The sequence below is a fragment of the Colossoma macropomum genome, unplaced genomic scaffold, assembly GCF_904425465.1.
Source record: "Colossoma macropomum unplaced genomic scaffold, Colossoma_macropomum, whole genome shotgun sequence".
NCBI classification, from domain to species: Eukaryota; Metazoa; Chordata; class Actinopteri; order Characiformes; family Serrasalmidae; genus Colossoma; species Colossoma macropomum.
Window position 1 is genome coordinate 15043839 of NW_023494809.1, and position 16631 is coordinate 15060469.

Below are 16631 nucleotides of genomic sequence, written 5' to 3' on the forward strand. Positions count from 1 at the left end.
ACATAAATCTGCCAATTTCGATCATAGTCAGTTCCAATAGTGCATCCCTAGAAATCAGCCCTCTCTAGTTCTCTGACAGTTTTCCTTCACCTTTGAAGCACCGTCAATCATCACCAATATGCGATTACATCACCCCATCATCCAGGTCCACCACCAGTTGCAGGTTTCATTAAAGAGAGAGCATAATTAGTCCTGTTTAACTGAATAAATGCAGCACAGCGTGCTGTATATAAATCATTACAAAGTTTCTGATAGTATTGTTTTTTTGTTTGTTTTTTTTTTTTTAAATGCAGCACCGCTTCTTTTTTTGCCTGTTCCAGATTAAATACTGTGGTGCGTACTGTGAAAAAGTATCACGCTTGTATATATACTGCATTTTCTCTACTCTAATATTGCATATTTCTTTGCTGAGCATAACATAAAATGTGCTATAACTTATGTACAGGCCACATTTTATGTTTTTTTGTTAAATTCAACAGTTTACCAGTCATTGTGTGTTAAATTGTGTTTCCTCTGCAGAGGATTAACTCATGTTCACTTAGGAAATCTACAAAACATGGAATTTAACCAGGGGCACCCAAATTTTTGCATACCGCTGTATATCCCACAGCTGCACTGCTGATGTTCCCAGACGTTTTTGCAATAGTCATGTTTAAATCCTGAGAAATTCCACACTTTGATGCTCCTCAAGGGCTTGCTCGTGTTTGCTAAATTTGGAAATATATCACTTAAGTGTGCACTTAAGCAAGACCCACAAATCACAAGTGTGGACTTCAGGACAGAGCCTATCTTAATGCCTCTCTCCCACTTCCCTCTCTTTGCCTGGTGACTGCTGGTTCCTGTGGCTCTTTAACACAGCGCTCGTTCTGCATGCTGAAAACCAGCATTAACCCCCCGTCCGCCAACATGCACTGGGCAGAGGAGCAATCAGCCGTGCAGCCCAGTTTACAGTACAGGCTGGATGACAGAGCGGCAGTCTACAGGAACCACTTTGCTGACGAACGTCATCCAGAGAACCAGGTCTTAGCAGAAAAACTTCACGGAAAAACAAGAATTTAAGCTTTTAAAGGGGAATTCCACCAACTTTTCAAAATTGCTGCATAATTATAAGGTTAAGATCCAAACAAAGTTATTCAGGGTGTTACGGTGACTGATATGTGAGACAATAATTTGCGATAGTTTTGAGAATTTCAGTATTTTTAAATCCATTTATGGAAGAGGGGTACATGCAGTCCAAGTACAGTTTTTGCAGATTTATCACTATTTTACCATCAACAACACTATATACAAAAACTCAGAAGACACCTGTAGGTTCACTGGTGGTTTTGGACAGTAAATAAATACATCACAACCCCTGGTTTCTATCACCACCACTGTGAAGAAAACTGAGTCTCTACTACAGATGGACCAATCAGTGTTTTTGGGATCGCCTTTTATCACGACCGGCCAATAGCCGATACTGATTGAGGGCAGGGCTGGACAGTTAAGGCCTTTTCACACCAAGTACGATTTTTTTGAATGAAAAAAACGAATGTAATTTTAACGAGTGGGAGCTTCACACCAAGTCCAAAGCGTTTTTCTGTCTAAACAATCTGAAAACATTCTTCTTTTAAGCTTCTTTTACTGCAACTAAGTGGTGCATACACTGGGTACATCCCATTCTACAGAAAAAGACAACAACATGGGGAATCCCACTGCCTCTTACAAGAGCTAGCTGAAGCTGCATGATGAGCGATTCTGCAGGTATTTCCATATGTCAGCAGGGGAATTCAAGGTTCCGCTTGTTGCTCCTCTCGTTTAAAAAGAGCGAATGGACGAGTTACATACAGTTGCTGTAACATACTCACCGTCATTCCTTACTAACTCCTAACTCTCGTCCGCCATATATTGTTTTTAACCTCCACATTTTTTAGTCGGCGTTTGTTTGTCGTGTAATCTTTTGTGTTCTGCCACCATCCTGACTCACATTTGTTTGGGCTGCAGTCATAACAACGGAGCCTGAATGATCAGCCTGAATTTTCCAGGCACTACACAGACATATTTTAGCAAGTTGTTGTGTTCTAAAATGTGTCACGACACAATTCATAGTGTAATGTGTGGAGCTGCATTTTGAGTGTTACAGCAAGAGACGCAACAGCGACAGCCAAGCCTGACCAAGCTGTGTAGTTCGGATAGCGCGCCTTCTCCCAGTCAACTGTATACGAGCAGCACTATTTATATAATTTATAGTACACTATCACAATAACAATAAACAATGTTATCTTGTCCAGCCCCAGCTAAGCACACTATGTATAAACAATAAATAACAAAATATTAATAAATTAATTAACAAAATGTATAGCCTCTAATGTCAGTATTGATAACAGATGCAAAGTACTGTTCAGATCCTAGATATATGAACAGACAGATGGAGCATCTACCATCCTAGAATCCACCAACAGGAAGTAGATCCAATTTGGAAGGGAACATTCATACTGAACCAAATCAATCAATGAAGAAAGCTACCAAAATCAGTCGGTCATGCTAACGTAAAGTCATTTATTAGAAAAGTAAACAGAAACAGTACAAAACTAGAACATTTGGGTGCTGTGCTACGTCACACTGCTCCAACTGCCCAAAAATCTATACTTAATTATAACTTTCAGATGAAATACAGAATTATCACATATAGTAAACACAAAAAGAGCCACAAGTAACGCTTCATGCATGAGGAACTAAGGAACTGAGGAACATCAAACACAGGCTGTAAATCTGACTCACCACTACAACCAGGGATTCCGAAAGTGAAAGTTGCTGGGAGTCTTGGTGGTCTTTTTATGCAGATATATAAGCGTATATAGGCACTTGCCCACAGTTTGACCTTGTACTACCACGTGGCCTCACGTTCCACCTCCTTTATGAAGTGAAAGAGAAGAAATGTCGGGTCTAATGGCAGCTCAACCTCCAGTTCACCTCGGCTTCACCTGCCCTGCACTCGGCGTTCCGTATAACACGGAATTTCCTTCAGTTCCTCAGCCCCCAATCTGCCCACCACCCAGACAGAGAGGTTTCCTGAACTGGTGCCAATACTCACTCAATGCCAAAGAGATCACACGCTTGGTCGGCTGCCAAAAACAGACTCTGATTCGAGCAGAAAATCCACCACTGCAGTGAGGAACACCATCAGACACCAGTGCTGCAGACTCACAGCTCAGAGCAGCGCGTCCACGCTCAGCACACTGGACCCCATCACCACTGAGACTAAAATCACAAAGAACTGACCACTATAAAGGAAAAATCTCATTCATATAACTACCTCATTATTTTAAATACAGCCAATCAGCCAAGACATGTTTGTTAATCATAAAAGTGGGCAAAAGCCCCCAAAGAAGTGTAGAGTTATTCAGTAATCTCTAATAGACTTTATTATGTAGTTTCTGAGATTGTATGAAATACTGTTAACTGGAAATGTCAACTAAAATAGGGACAGGCAATATGACTACATTTATCGTTATTGAGACAAAATACATTACTACGCTTTTTTGAGTATATGATGAATATGGTCAGTACTTGAACATTAATCATTATACACAAAGAATAATTACTTCTGTTTAATTAAATTCAGTGCAGTGCAAAGTGTGAAACACTGCGATTTAGACATGCAATGAGCGCAGTGCTAGTTGGTGGGGTATAAGCTTCCACTGCTTGTTAGCTACATTAGCCTCATAGTTTCAGTGTTTAAACACATTAGGAAGAACAGAAATTTGTTTTCAACTCAATCGCCATCTGCAGCACCTTTACCCTCAAATCTATTTATATTAAAATTTTTATTAAAACCTAAAAGAGCAGAGTGAGAGCTGTCCATGAAACATGTTTACCCATATAGCGAGGTGTCTGCACAGTAGGTATGTGTATATAGTGAGAGATATTATACATTATATATAAAGAGAGGTTCATTCCACCAAGGTGGAGGCATGTGGAATAAACCTCTCTCTCACTCTCTTTCTCAGCTCATATGTCTCCACCACTCAGCACACTTGTCAGCACACTGCTACTGTCACCACTCACTGCCTAACCAGGTGCTCTACAGCAGGAACTCTAGGTTGATAAATTAAATTATTATACATAAAATATCAAATCACTAAAATTTTAGCTTTACAGCCCCTACAATGAACCATTTCACATCAAACCACTCTGAATGACTTTGGTTACAGCTCAACCATTGATTTATGCAGAAAGTTTGAAAAACAGGTGGAATTTCCCTTTAACCTTAATGCGCATGTAATGTAATGAGGTTTTATTTCTAAATTATTTCTGTTGGTCCATCCATCATGGAATGTCCAGATAGTGTAAAGGACATCAGGAGATTTCAATGGTATAAAAATAATGTAAAAACAGTAATAATGTAATAACAACTGTATATAAACAGAAAACAAAGCTGTACAGCTGATTAGTCTCCCAGTCTCAACAGAGTCTGATCTTTTATCAAAATCACTGCTCATGGTCAAAATTAGACAGCCTATCAGAGTAAAGTGAACAGGGGCAAGGCTTTATGCTACGGACATACCCACTCTCAAATGACTGGGTTTTTTCCTGAAGTGCTTATAAACTGAAGAGGTCGTGGAGAACTTTTATTTATCTCAGCCAAACCATCTGTATCTGATAAAATATCAGAAATGGACCTCAAACATCAAATTAAATCACATCAAGCCTGAAAATGTATCCTTTAATATATATTCACACGTATATTGCATATATGATTCATCATGAAATCAGGAAACAGAGCCGCTGAGGGACCTATTCACCATTTATAAAACACCCACACATCCACACCCAGAATCAGAGAACTGGGCTAGGGAGGGATGTGATTACTTTGGTTCAATATTCAAACTGATTATAGTTTTAGTTTACTTATCTGTGTCCAAGCATATTCATCATACACTTCTCAATGAAACAAAATAGAACTATAAATAGAACTATTAAATTATGTATTCGACTGTAACTGTAATATCAAATGCTTTTAAATGTTTTTAGAAATGAGTGGTAAATATTATTTTTGAACTGTCATTTAACATTTGCACACAACAGAGAAAGATAAAAACTGAGATAAAAACTAAAATTCTTCCAATTCTTTTGTTTCTTTTCAAAACTACTGAAAAATGGGGAAAGTGAAAAGGGGAAATTCCAATTACTTTTTTAAAAAAAATTCTACATAAGGAACTGTATTCAGATCCATTTCATGTGGTAACTTTCTCTGAGGGAGGTTTTAGAGGTGGACATCTGGTTCCTATCACCACCACTGTGAACAATGCTGATTCAGTAAGTTTCTATAAAACAGAGCATTTCACACCAAACCACAATGAATGAATGCATTGACATCAACCTCTTAATTATGCCAAAAGTTTTAAAATGTGGTGGTATTTCCCTTAGGAAGGGCAGCCCATCTGTTACAGAAGTAATGTACAGTGGTACCTCCTTATCTACTACAGTCAAGAGTAATTATTCTTGTGGATTCACTTTAATGCCAAACTTATAGATTAAAAATTTCTAAGAAAAGCTTTTTTGATTAGAAACCAGTTCACTAAAAGGGGAATTCCACCGAGCTTTCAAAATTGCAAAAGTGTAAATTCCATTCCGTAATTTTAAATCCATTTAGTGGAGGGGTACACGCAGGGTGCTGTGAGGCAAAATAGGTCGTAAAGAAAGCTCCCCTCCCAGATTTTACACTATTTTCCCCATCATGAACATTAAATATAAAACTCAGCAGACACATGTAGGTTCACTGGAGGTTTGGGATAACAAATAAAATGGTTCCGTTTGTGTTATAGACATCACGACCCCTGGTTCCTATCACCACTTTTTTAAAATGGACTTCCCCTTTAAGAGTGTTAGTTTGCAGAATCAGCCCAAAATAATTGGAATTGATTACTTGTTTAGTTGATCAGGTTTTAAGCCCTAAATCATTCGGCAGTCGTTAATCATGACAACCCCCTAAAGAGGCACCGAATGATTGGACTTTGGAAAAGTACATTGCAGTAGAGCAGCAGCAGCAGCAATGTGATTTATGTAGAGCTGGTTTACTCTTTGCCCTTTGCACCCGCCATAATCTGAGACATTAACAAAATTCTCAGCACACACAAACAGCAACAGGCATTTACAGAGAGAGAGAGAGAGAGAGAGAGAGAGAGAGAGAGAGAGAGAGAGAGAGAGAGAGAGAGAGAGAGAGAAAATTACATTCATTTCAGCTCAGAGCTAATCAAGGCGGACAAGAAGGTCATCATTTTCCTGCTTTCTTCTAATTAGGCCAATTCAGAATAATGTGGTTATGGCAATCCTCAGACTGAATGAAGAACATTACGGCTGGAAAGTTACTGGATTCCACAGAGACTTCATAAACCAGCTCTACAAATCTGGATCCTGAATCCAGTTTCTGGCCCAGGATTTTATAAACGTTACTAGTTAACTGAACTGCTGCATCATAACCTGCTTTTAGACGCTCAACCTAAAGGGGGGGATTCCACCAATTTTACCACATTTTCAGAATAATTAAATGGTTAAACATTGTTATCTTGTCCAATGGTAAATTAAATGGACTTCATTCAAAGTGCTTTAGTGTGAAATGCTCTGTTCTTAAACCTAAAGTCAGAATTGTTCACAGCAGGGGTGACAGGAACCAGATGTCCACCTCTAAAAGCTCCCTTAGAGAAAGTTATTACATGGCATGGTTATGAATATGTTGCTTGATGACTGAGAACTTGTTTTACAATAGTTTCAAGAAAGTCCTGGCATTTTTACTATCCATTCATGGTGGAGGTGACAGACAGGCTGTTGTGAGGCAAAACAGTCCCCTAAGAAAACTTATGTTTTCATATTTATCACCATTTTACCATCATTAAAGAGCAATGTGTAAATGACTTCTAAAAACTTTGCCCATCTTTTGTCTTTCACTGGCCCCATGATGATGCACAGTGAAAACACAGAGAATGGTAAGACTCTGGGAAGCCTTTAAATAGACTTTAAATACACATATACAGACTCTCTGTTTATAAAAAGTTCTCCAAAGCAGTAACTTTCTCAACTTACTAGGAGTGATTTTGTATTGAGTGAGTATTTCTATTGGCCTCTTTAAATTTTTACAATGCAATGGACACCTTCTGTGTTCAAATTACGTAGAAAATTAACTCCACAAATTTGGGGATATGTTTTATTTCTAAACAGTAATACTGTAAATTGGATTCTGAAAATTTCAAATATGTATTATCATGCTATCACTGCAGATTCCTCGAGAACAACAATTTTAATTTCTGTTTTTTAACAGTCAATTCAATTTATTAATTTTAACAGCCCAAATTGGCAGACTAATAATACCCCATTAAACACACCTTAAACTCATGCATTTTGTGCTTTCTTTTTCCTAAATGTCAAATCATGATTACCTAACACTGATTAGTTTTCTGATCCAAAGGCCAGAAAAGTAAAATCAAATTGGCTTCCTTTCAGAACTGTAACTGAGCATGCGTGTGAAGAAGTAATGTTGAGACTTCAGCATAAGCTGTTCTACTGGTTTTAAACAGCGAGGCCAAAGTTTAAATGGCTAACACCAACCACTGTGACGAAACGGCTCAATCAATGAAGAGAGGCAAAGGTCAGCAGCTCCAGGATGAAGTCATGGCTGCATGGTGGTGTTTGCACGTGAACTAGCACTTCCCTTCCTGCCCTCCACACAGCCTCCCGGAAGGTCATGTGACCAGGGAATCCACTGGAGAAATGGCCATATTTAGTTGTTCAATGCATGAATGAGCCTAAGCCACAGTGACAAGCCTGTAAAGCTGCACAATATATTGTTTAATAGTTATTGTGATATTAACCTACAGCATCTGAAGCAGCACAATAAATAGTTTTATTAATGGCTACCACATAATTAGCCTACAGCCTATAGCCTACACCACATAATACATTATTTATTAATTACTTTCATGATATTAGCCTACAGCCTCTAAGGTTGCAGAATATATCACTTATTAAATCACATCACAATATTAGCCTACAGCTCCTAAGGTTGCAAAACATTTGGTTTATTAATAATTATCATGATATAGCCTTTAGCCTCTATGGCTGCACAATGTATTGTTTATAATTGTTACTGTGATATTAACCTTCAGCCTCTAGAGCTGCACAATGTATAATTTATTAATCATTATCACAATATTAGCTATCATTCTCTAGGTTTTTGCAGAATATATAGCTTTTTAATAGTTATTATAATTACAGCATATAAGGTTGTACAATATATTGTTTAATTGTTATTGCAGAATTAGCCTACAGCTTCTAAGGTTGCAGAATATATAGGTTACTAATGGCTATGATGATATTTGCCTACAATCTCTAAGGTTGCACAATATATCACTTATTAATTGCCATCACAGTATTAGCCTATAGCCTCTTTGGCTGCACTATACATTGTTAATAAACACACATTGTTTATTAACTGTTATTATTATACTGCCCTTCAGCCTCTGAGACTACACAATATATTGCTTATGAATCGTTATTATGACAGTCTTCAGCCTCTAGGGCTGTACAACATATTGTTTATTAATTGTCATTGTGATATTTGCCTTTAGCCTTCAGGCCTGCACAATATATTGTTTATTAACCATTTTTGTGACATTAACCTTCAGCAGCATAATATGATATATTGCTGCTATCAGAAGAAAATCTCCATTTTTAACGTTTTTCAGTTTTTGACATAATTTGAAAATGCCTGTTACCCTTTACACAGTGTGTAAATTTCATGATTAATGGACTAAAAGAAATGACTTGGAAAAAAAGTCTGGTTTCATTGACTTACATTAAAAGGAAAGTAGGTTTTTTCCTTCTCCTGTAAAGTTACCATTTTGGAGATACAAGGTTCTCTTCCAACAACAGCGATATGCTCCTAATTGTGCATTTATCAAATATTTCACAATGGCTTTGAATGTAGCTTAGCCAATCAGATTTCAGGATTTTATCAATGATATTTTCATGGGTAACGTCATGGTTAATGATGATTTTTCGACCAACGTCAGTCGGTTATTGGTCAAAAGAATTTGCCACAATTCACATCCCTAAAGCCAATCATTACTGATCAACCAAAATATTGCAAAGCAAGTCAAAACTGAAATGTGCAGCAATTTAACAGGGCTGTGCGATACAGCTTAAAAAAAAAAAAATTACGATACTTCAAGACATTTTCATGATACACAATATGCATCAAGCTGATAAGCTAGTAAATAACAGCAGTGCCACATATGAAAAAATAACTCAAAAACTAAGAATACAATTATTTTTATTCAGCACGCAGCAGTAGATCCAATTAAACAATAGGATTAATTATGCACTCTTTATAATGAAGCATGTAATTGGGCAGTGTTCTTTAAGCACTGATATCCACAATACTCAGAAAAGCTTACTGTGACAATGTATCGTGATATTGATTTACACTGTCATACTGCTATGCAGATCAAAGCTAATTAGTGCCAATTAAAAGGAAAAAAGAGGTCTGTGGTGATGCTCTCCAATCACACACTGAGGAAAATGCTTTGATGTTGGTCTGAAAAAACAAAAAACACTAAATCTGGTATAAAACATCACCACAAATCACTGTGCACGTCCGCAGTACTGGAATAAATGACACGATTCCTTAAAATAGATGAGAGACCACTTTAGACCAAAAGAAACCAAGCACTACAAAAGGCCCGCGCCTGCCTTACAACTAAAATCAGCTGACCTCGGTCAGCAGAATCCTCTATTTTCCAACAACCAGCAACCTGCTCTGTTTACCAGCCTAACCAACATGACTAAGCATTCAAACAGCACAACTGACCGACACAGAGAAACAAAACAGTCCTGTTGTTTCTCATTTTCAAACTAACTCCAGAGAAAAATAGACAAAACAGTCAGGCCTGGGTTTGAATATGAATAAAAAAGAAAAAAAAACATGCAATAACAACAGCAATTAAAATTATAAGAAATTATACGAAGAATTTCAGATTTCTTTTCTGTGAGAACTTTGCATGTGATGGCCTCAATTCAAAACGTTCTGGCAAATCAGCAGTTTTGTTGTTCCAATGTTTGTATCCACTTCTAACAGAAATGCAACCATCAGATCTGCTCCTAAATTGAAGTTAAATGGAAATTCCACCCATTTCTTCAAAATTACTGCATAATTCAGTGGTCGAGATGTAAACAAACTCATGCTGAGTGGTGAAGTGGTTCACTGTAGAGACTCTGATTTCTTTACAGTGGTGTTGATAGGAACCAGGGGTCACCTTGTGTACAACACAGATATAGCTATTTTATTTTCTAACCAAAACCACCAGCAAACCTACATATATCTACATATATATGAGTTTTCATAAGTAATACTGATGATGGTAAAACGGTGATAAATCTAAACAAAATACATTCTCTTTACTTTACAATATCTCACACATTAGGAAGAATATATAACCATTTCATAATAATATAACTTACACACAAATAACTTTCTGTGAGGGAGCTTTTAGAGGTTCCTATCATCATCACTATGAACAATTCTGGCTTGGTAAAAATGGCACATTTCACAACAAACCACTCTGAAAGACTATACATCTTATTCCTACAAGCATATAGAAATTTTGAAAATCTGGTGGAATTGCCCTTCAAGTCAACAGCCTAACTCTAGCTGAAATGTCATCCAAACAAAAGCCACCACAAACCGAACTGATGCAAATCTAAGCTGAAGCTAAAGCTGTCCAGCATCCAAGCAGGAAAATTCTTAGAAAGAAGCCCTGACTCGCACTGCTGCCTGCAAAATAAAACAGACTTGAAAAATAAATAAAAACCATAAAATCTCCTGGGCAGACTGCATCAGCAGAACAGCAGGCACCACACTGTGCATCTCAGAGGCTGCTAGCATGTAGCGTTTTATAATAATGTGGGAAGAACACAGTTGTATAGTATTACAAGGTAGCACATCACCTCCAAATGCCTTATTTTGCTCCTTAAATCAAAAAATAAAAAAAAGAGACATTGCTTTACGTTCTCATGATCTAGAATCAAGATCTCACTGAGACTTCCTTTAAAGGGCAAACATGTTACATTTCATGTGTTATTTTTTTTCCTGACGTCCACTTTTCTGACATTTGTGTGGTTTTATATACCAAAATACTCATAATTCATTTTTACATAACCATTTGTCAATCTCTCTCTACCACTTAGAATGAAAAAGACTGTTTTTGTTAGTGTCTTAATTGTGACTGATTCTGCAGATTAACGGTTTCTGATTTGCTCTCCGCAGTTTTGTCTCATTCAGAAAGCAGTGCAAGATGAAACACTCCTTACAACTTAGCTATACGTCTGTAGGCTGAATAGGTGGATATACACAGCTATTTTAAATTGGACTGTTTTTGCAGCAGCTAATGTCCATATATGGGATGTTTTAAAACTTTACCAATGGCTACAAACCACATCAAACTCTTATTACCAAAAAGAAGAAAAATCAGTTTTCTATGATGTGCCCTTTAAATCACACTGAAGAAATCAGCATTCAGAAAAAAAAAGAATGTGAAGCCAAGTTATGACAGAAAGTTAAAGTCTGCTGAATTTTCCACGCTGTAGGATGAAAGAAATGTCAAATATTCTTGTTCACTGTAAGTGCTGAGGCTTCTTCTCATGATCCAAAGGTTAAAATCTCACTGGCTTCTCCTTTACACCAACACTAGCAAACCAATGGAGAACAAGCCAAGCAACCAAAACTAACAAGACTTTACATGGAAACTCCCGAACCAAAATAAATTCTAGCTTAAAGGTTAAGGAACCCAGTGCTGGAGAACTTCAAGACCACATCGACCAGCAAACCTGTCCATCCAAATCAAACTGTGTCCTGTCAGTCTGAAGGTCCTGAAGGCCTGAAGTCTTCATTAGAGTGAATGAAGCATTTAGAAGCATCCCTACAAAACTTTTCTAAAGCAGACCTTCCTGGATTAAACCAGCTCCAGTGATCATCTACAGAGAGTACTGTACTCCTAAAAGCTTCTACGTCTTCACGTTGCGCTTTCACCGGACTGCGATGTAACGCCGACGGACCGCCGACCGCTAGCCGAGCTTAGCTAGCTCAACTTTCAGCGCAAAAAGCAACTCCTCTAAGCGGCTGAATGTGCACCTTCCACAATTGGATTAGCCGTCACACCAGCGATGAAGTACAAACATAAACACAGAGATAAAGTCTTGTTTGGAAAAGGCTCCTAAAAGCAAAAGAAAAGCAGAAAAACTCATCCAACTCAGCACCGCCGCTTCAGCTAATGCACAAGCGGGACACGATCCCTTCGTGTTGAAGCTGAAAGTTAGCTTCTTCTTCGAATTCTCCGTTCCACCTTAAACGGTGCAGCAGCTACATTCTGGCGCCTGGAACGCCAGAATGTAGCTGCTGCACCATTTAAGGTGGAACGGAAAATGCGAATAGGAAGCCAACTTCAGCCTCGTCGTGTTTTGAGGGGGGAGGGAGGGACAAATAAAGAAATAAACAAAATAGCCTCGCAAAGCGCCTTAAACCACACATGAGGGAGAGACTGTGTAATATTACTTACAGCGCGGGGATTGGAGGGGTTTGTCCGCGGTTAGATGATGTGTTTTGGATCCGGCTCTGACCTTCGCGCTGGGAAATCAGCAGTGGAACTTAGCGCTGCCGCCATGTTGCCTTTGGCTGCTACTGATCTATTGCGTGTTGTTGATCTGCTCGTTCAGGCCACGCCCACTAAGCGAGAATTGGCTATTCACAAATAGTCACGACGTTCTGGAACACCAAAGCCTCGCCCCTCCTGAGCTGGGGTTGGCCAGCAGTTCTTTTATTTTTTCCATTTATTTTTATTTATCTTTATTTTATTTTTATTATGTTTTTTCCCGCCCCTATATGGCGTGAAAGTCCTGCCCTCCTGCGCTGGGATTGGGTAATAGTTCGATTTATTTTATTTCCATTTATTCTAGTGATTTTTGTCGTTTTTGTTTTTCCCACCTCCATATTGCGTCAAGTCCCACCCTCTTGCACTGGGATTGGCTAATAGTTCTTTTTATTGTATTTTATTTTATTTCAATTTATTTTAATACATTTTTATTTTATTTTTTGTTTATTTGCTGATTTCTAGATATTGGAACGCCCTACTCTTTTGGCACTGAGGTTAACTCATAGTTTTAATTTAATTACATTTATTTTTGTTTCAGTTTTATTTCTTTTCCCACCGCCATATTGCGCCATATTGAGTCAATAGCCTATCCCAGCGCAAGAGGGGCGGGGCTTGTCTGAATAAGGGTGGGAAAAGAAAAACAAACATATAAAACTTAAAAAAAATTGTTACAAGTTTTTATTGTACACAGCAGAATAAAGGTAAGGAATAAAATGACTAGACTGAAAACAAAACAAGTCTTTTTTGTGGACTAGTTGGAAGGTATTTGTGTCTGTGTTTAGTAAATAGTAAAATTAAAATGATTAAAGGGGAATTCCCCTGATTTTTCTACATTTCTGCGTTAGTAAATGGTTAAGATGTAAACAAAGTGATTCAGAGAGGTTTGTTCTGAAATGTTCCGTTCTACAGAAACGTACCAAGTCAGAACTGTTCACAGTGGTGGTGAAAGGAACTAGAAGTCCACATCTAAAAACTATAGCTCACAAAGTTAGTTCCCAAATAAGTCTTATTTTTTTCAGATTCATCACTTTTTTACCATCATCAACATTACACATAAAACCCAGAAAACAAGGTCACTGGTGGATTTGGATAGTAAACAAAATGGCTGTATTTATGTTGTAGACATCACAATCCCTGGTTCCTGTCACCACCACTGTAAAGATGTTCTACAATGACAGAAAAGTCTTTACAATTAACCATTTCACATCAAACCACTCTGAATGACTTTGTTTATATCGTGACCACTAAATTATTCAGACATTTTGAAAAATCTGTGGAGTTTCCCTTTAAAGTCTACAACACAAGTAAGAAGGAAGTGAAAGAAGGGATTATTACCACAGATAGTAATGGTCTATGCATATAGTTTTAAAACTGTATAGTATAATACTGTAAACATTCTGTATATCACCAAAAATATTGTGTTTTAAGTGATTATTCATACCTTTATTCTCACTGGTTCTATCAAATGCACAGTAGGTTTTTACCAACATCAATAATCAAAGCATTTGAACATTTTATACTGGCTTACCTACTGGAACGAATAGAAAGGCAAAATGTTTAAAAAAAGAAGGAATTATCATAAGTTGGATAACATTCACTCTGGATGGCTGTAACTGTATGCAATCACACATCTGGATGCGATTTTAGATTTCTCTTTTTTCTCTTGGAGGAATTGGGACCAGAAATAGGCCTTTCGTTTTTCCAAACCCCAAACCAAGTCCTTAAAGGGCCCATATCCTATGCTTTTCTTGCATTTTATTTTTTCCTCTGATGTCCACTTATAGCATTTATGTGGTTTTATGTATCAAAAACAGCTATAATTGAGCTTGTTTACTGTGCCTTTAAAACTGATATATATGTAAGATCTGTTCTGATTGGCTACTCTGTATTGTGTATATTCCTCATTTAAAAAGCAGAAGGAGTGATGAAACTCTCCTTATGCCATCAGTGTCAGTGAGTGTGGTTAAACTGCTGTAGATGAAATAGGTGGATATATGTAAATGTGTTTTTGTGACATCGCAGAAACAGTGAATTCAATTGGGTTGTTTTTGCAGTTTAGTTTCTATATATTTAATCTATGGACAGGGTGGTGAATGGTATGCTTTGAAACTTGTCGTTTATATACAACATTAAACCTTCTGTCTTCCATTATATGGGTCCTTTAAGCACATTACCTTTGAATTAAAATGATTTTTACCCTAATCAGCTAGTGTCTTGTAAACACTCTCTAGAACTATTATGACTGGCTCATTCAATAAACATGTTATCTTTAATACTTGTTTGCATGACATTTGAATATCAGGACATGCTAAGGTCTGTGACAAATGGTCCTAAATGTTCTGTGTGTTCATAAATGATGCTCAGATGAGCCTCTAATGCAATAATTAACAATTTTTTTCTGTTTATCTCATACAGTACAGTATTCAGCATGCGAACTGCATGCTTAGATCAAACTGAACTTGGCACGTCATCTATTTTCCACATTTTTGGCCGTGGAAGCTGCTGGGTTGTCATGGCAGTGTGTTTCCGGCTGTTCTCCTCCTGCATGATGATGAAGAGTTTGGTCATATCTGAGCAGAAACAGTTTTAGTGGCCAATACACAGTCAAATACAAACTCACTCTCCACTGTGTTTCACAGAATAAGTGGGTTTTATGATGTTTTCCATCCTTTTAAACTACACAGCAAAATCTTTAGTGCTCATCTGGACTTAATTGAATTTTTTGGGTTTTAATGTGTTAAAGGGCCCATGTCATGAAAACGTTCCCCTGGCCTTTAATGAGTATGAAGTTTTAAAATGTACTGTTCATTCCCTGGCTCATACATGGCAACTAAGCTGCAAAAACATCTTCTTGTAAATCTACTGAATTTATGTCACAAAAACCATTTTACATATATCCACTTATTCTGCCTACAGCAGCTTAGCCCCATCCTCTCACACTGAAGTTATAAGAAGCGTTTCACCCCCTCGCCCCTACCACTTAGCCCTTAGCCCTCTGTTTTGCGCGTTCACGTCTAGGGTTAGGGTGTCCTAATTTTTGTCGAGATAGAAGGGTAACTTAGGGGGAAGTGTTACGGCTACATGGCCCCTCCAATCGGAGTGTCATGAGAAAAAAAAAGAAAACCCGGCAAGATGGCTGTGCGAGCGACCAAAGAAACCCACAAATGTAAGTATTTTGTCTATTTTATTACGACAATCATTGTATTATCTTAGTTTAATGTCGTTTCAATGTATTACGGTCGTTTTCTTCATAACAAGCATAAAAATTCGCTAATAGCATGCTAATGCCTCAGTAGCTAGCTAGCTAACTTCCTCGTTCCACCTTAAATAGTCCAGCAGTATTGACGCCTGAAGCGCCAGAATGTAACTTTTGCTCCATTTAAGGTGGAACGGGAAAATTCGCACAAGAAGCTGGTGAATAGCTGACTTCAGCTTCGTATCACCAATGAATTAGCGGAGGGCGATAGTAAATAATCCACTCTTTGAAAGCATATGATGCCCTAAATATAACTAAAGCCCAGCAGCGAGGTTGCTGAACTTTTCCCTTCTCTGCGATCACTAAGGACGGGCTGGGTTACTTACAGAGCACCGCTAGTAGCCTGTTAATCAAGCAATGTTTTTTTTGGAGGGTTTTTTTTTGAGGGTTGTCCCATTTCGTAGGGCAAGATTTCAAGCACTACCCTCTGTAAGTCAGTTCCAAGGGGTTAGGGTGACACTCGAAAACAAGGGGTAAGGGTAAAAAGAGGAAATGGGATTGGGCCTAAGTGTTTTTAAATGAGGCCCAATACAGGACAGCCAATGAGAACAGAGCTCATTAACATATATCAATGTAACAACAACAGCCTGGTTAACTGTATGGAATAAGGAGAGATTTGACTGGAATGGATTTTTAAAAATGTATTTGATGTAAAATCTGCTTTTACTCTGTTTTTATTCTTATTTATTTTGAAT

At 37.8% G+C, this 16631-nt stretch overlaps 1 protein-coding gene across 1 annotated transcript in view; it reads right to left on the reverse strand.

Moving 5' to 3' along the window:
* Window positions 1-12718, reverse strand: part of ncoa2 (nuclear receptor coactivator 2) — a 109114-nt gene extending 96396 nt beyond the window's left edge. The window contains 1 exon segment of the mRNA XM_036558537.1: window positions 12588-12718. The gene's annotated coding sequence lies outside the window, so the exon portion shown is untranslated.
* Between the last annotated feature and the right edge of the window lie 3913 nt (window positions 12719-16631).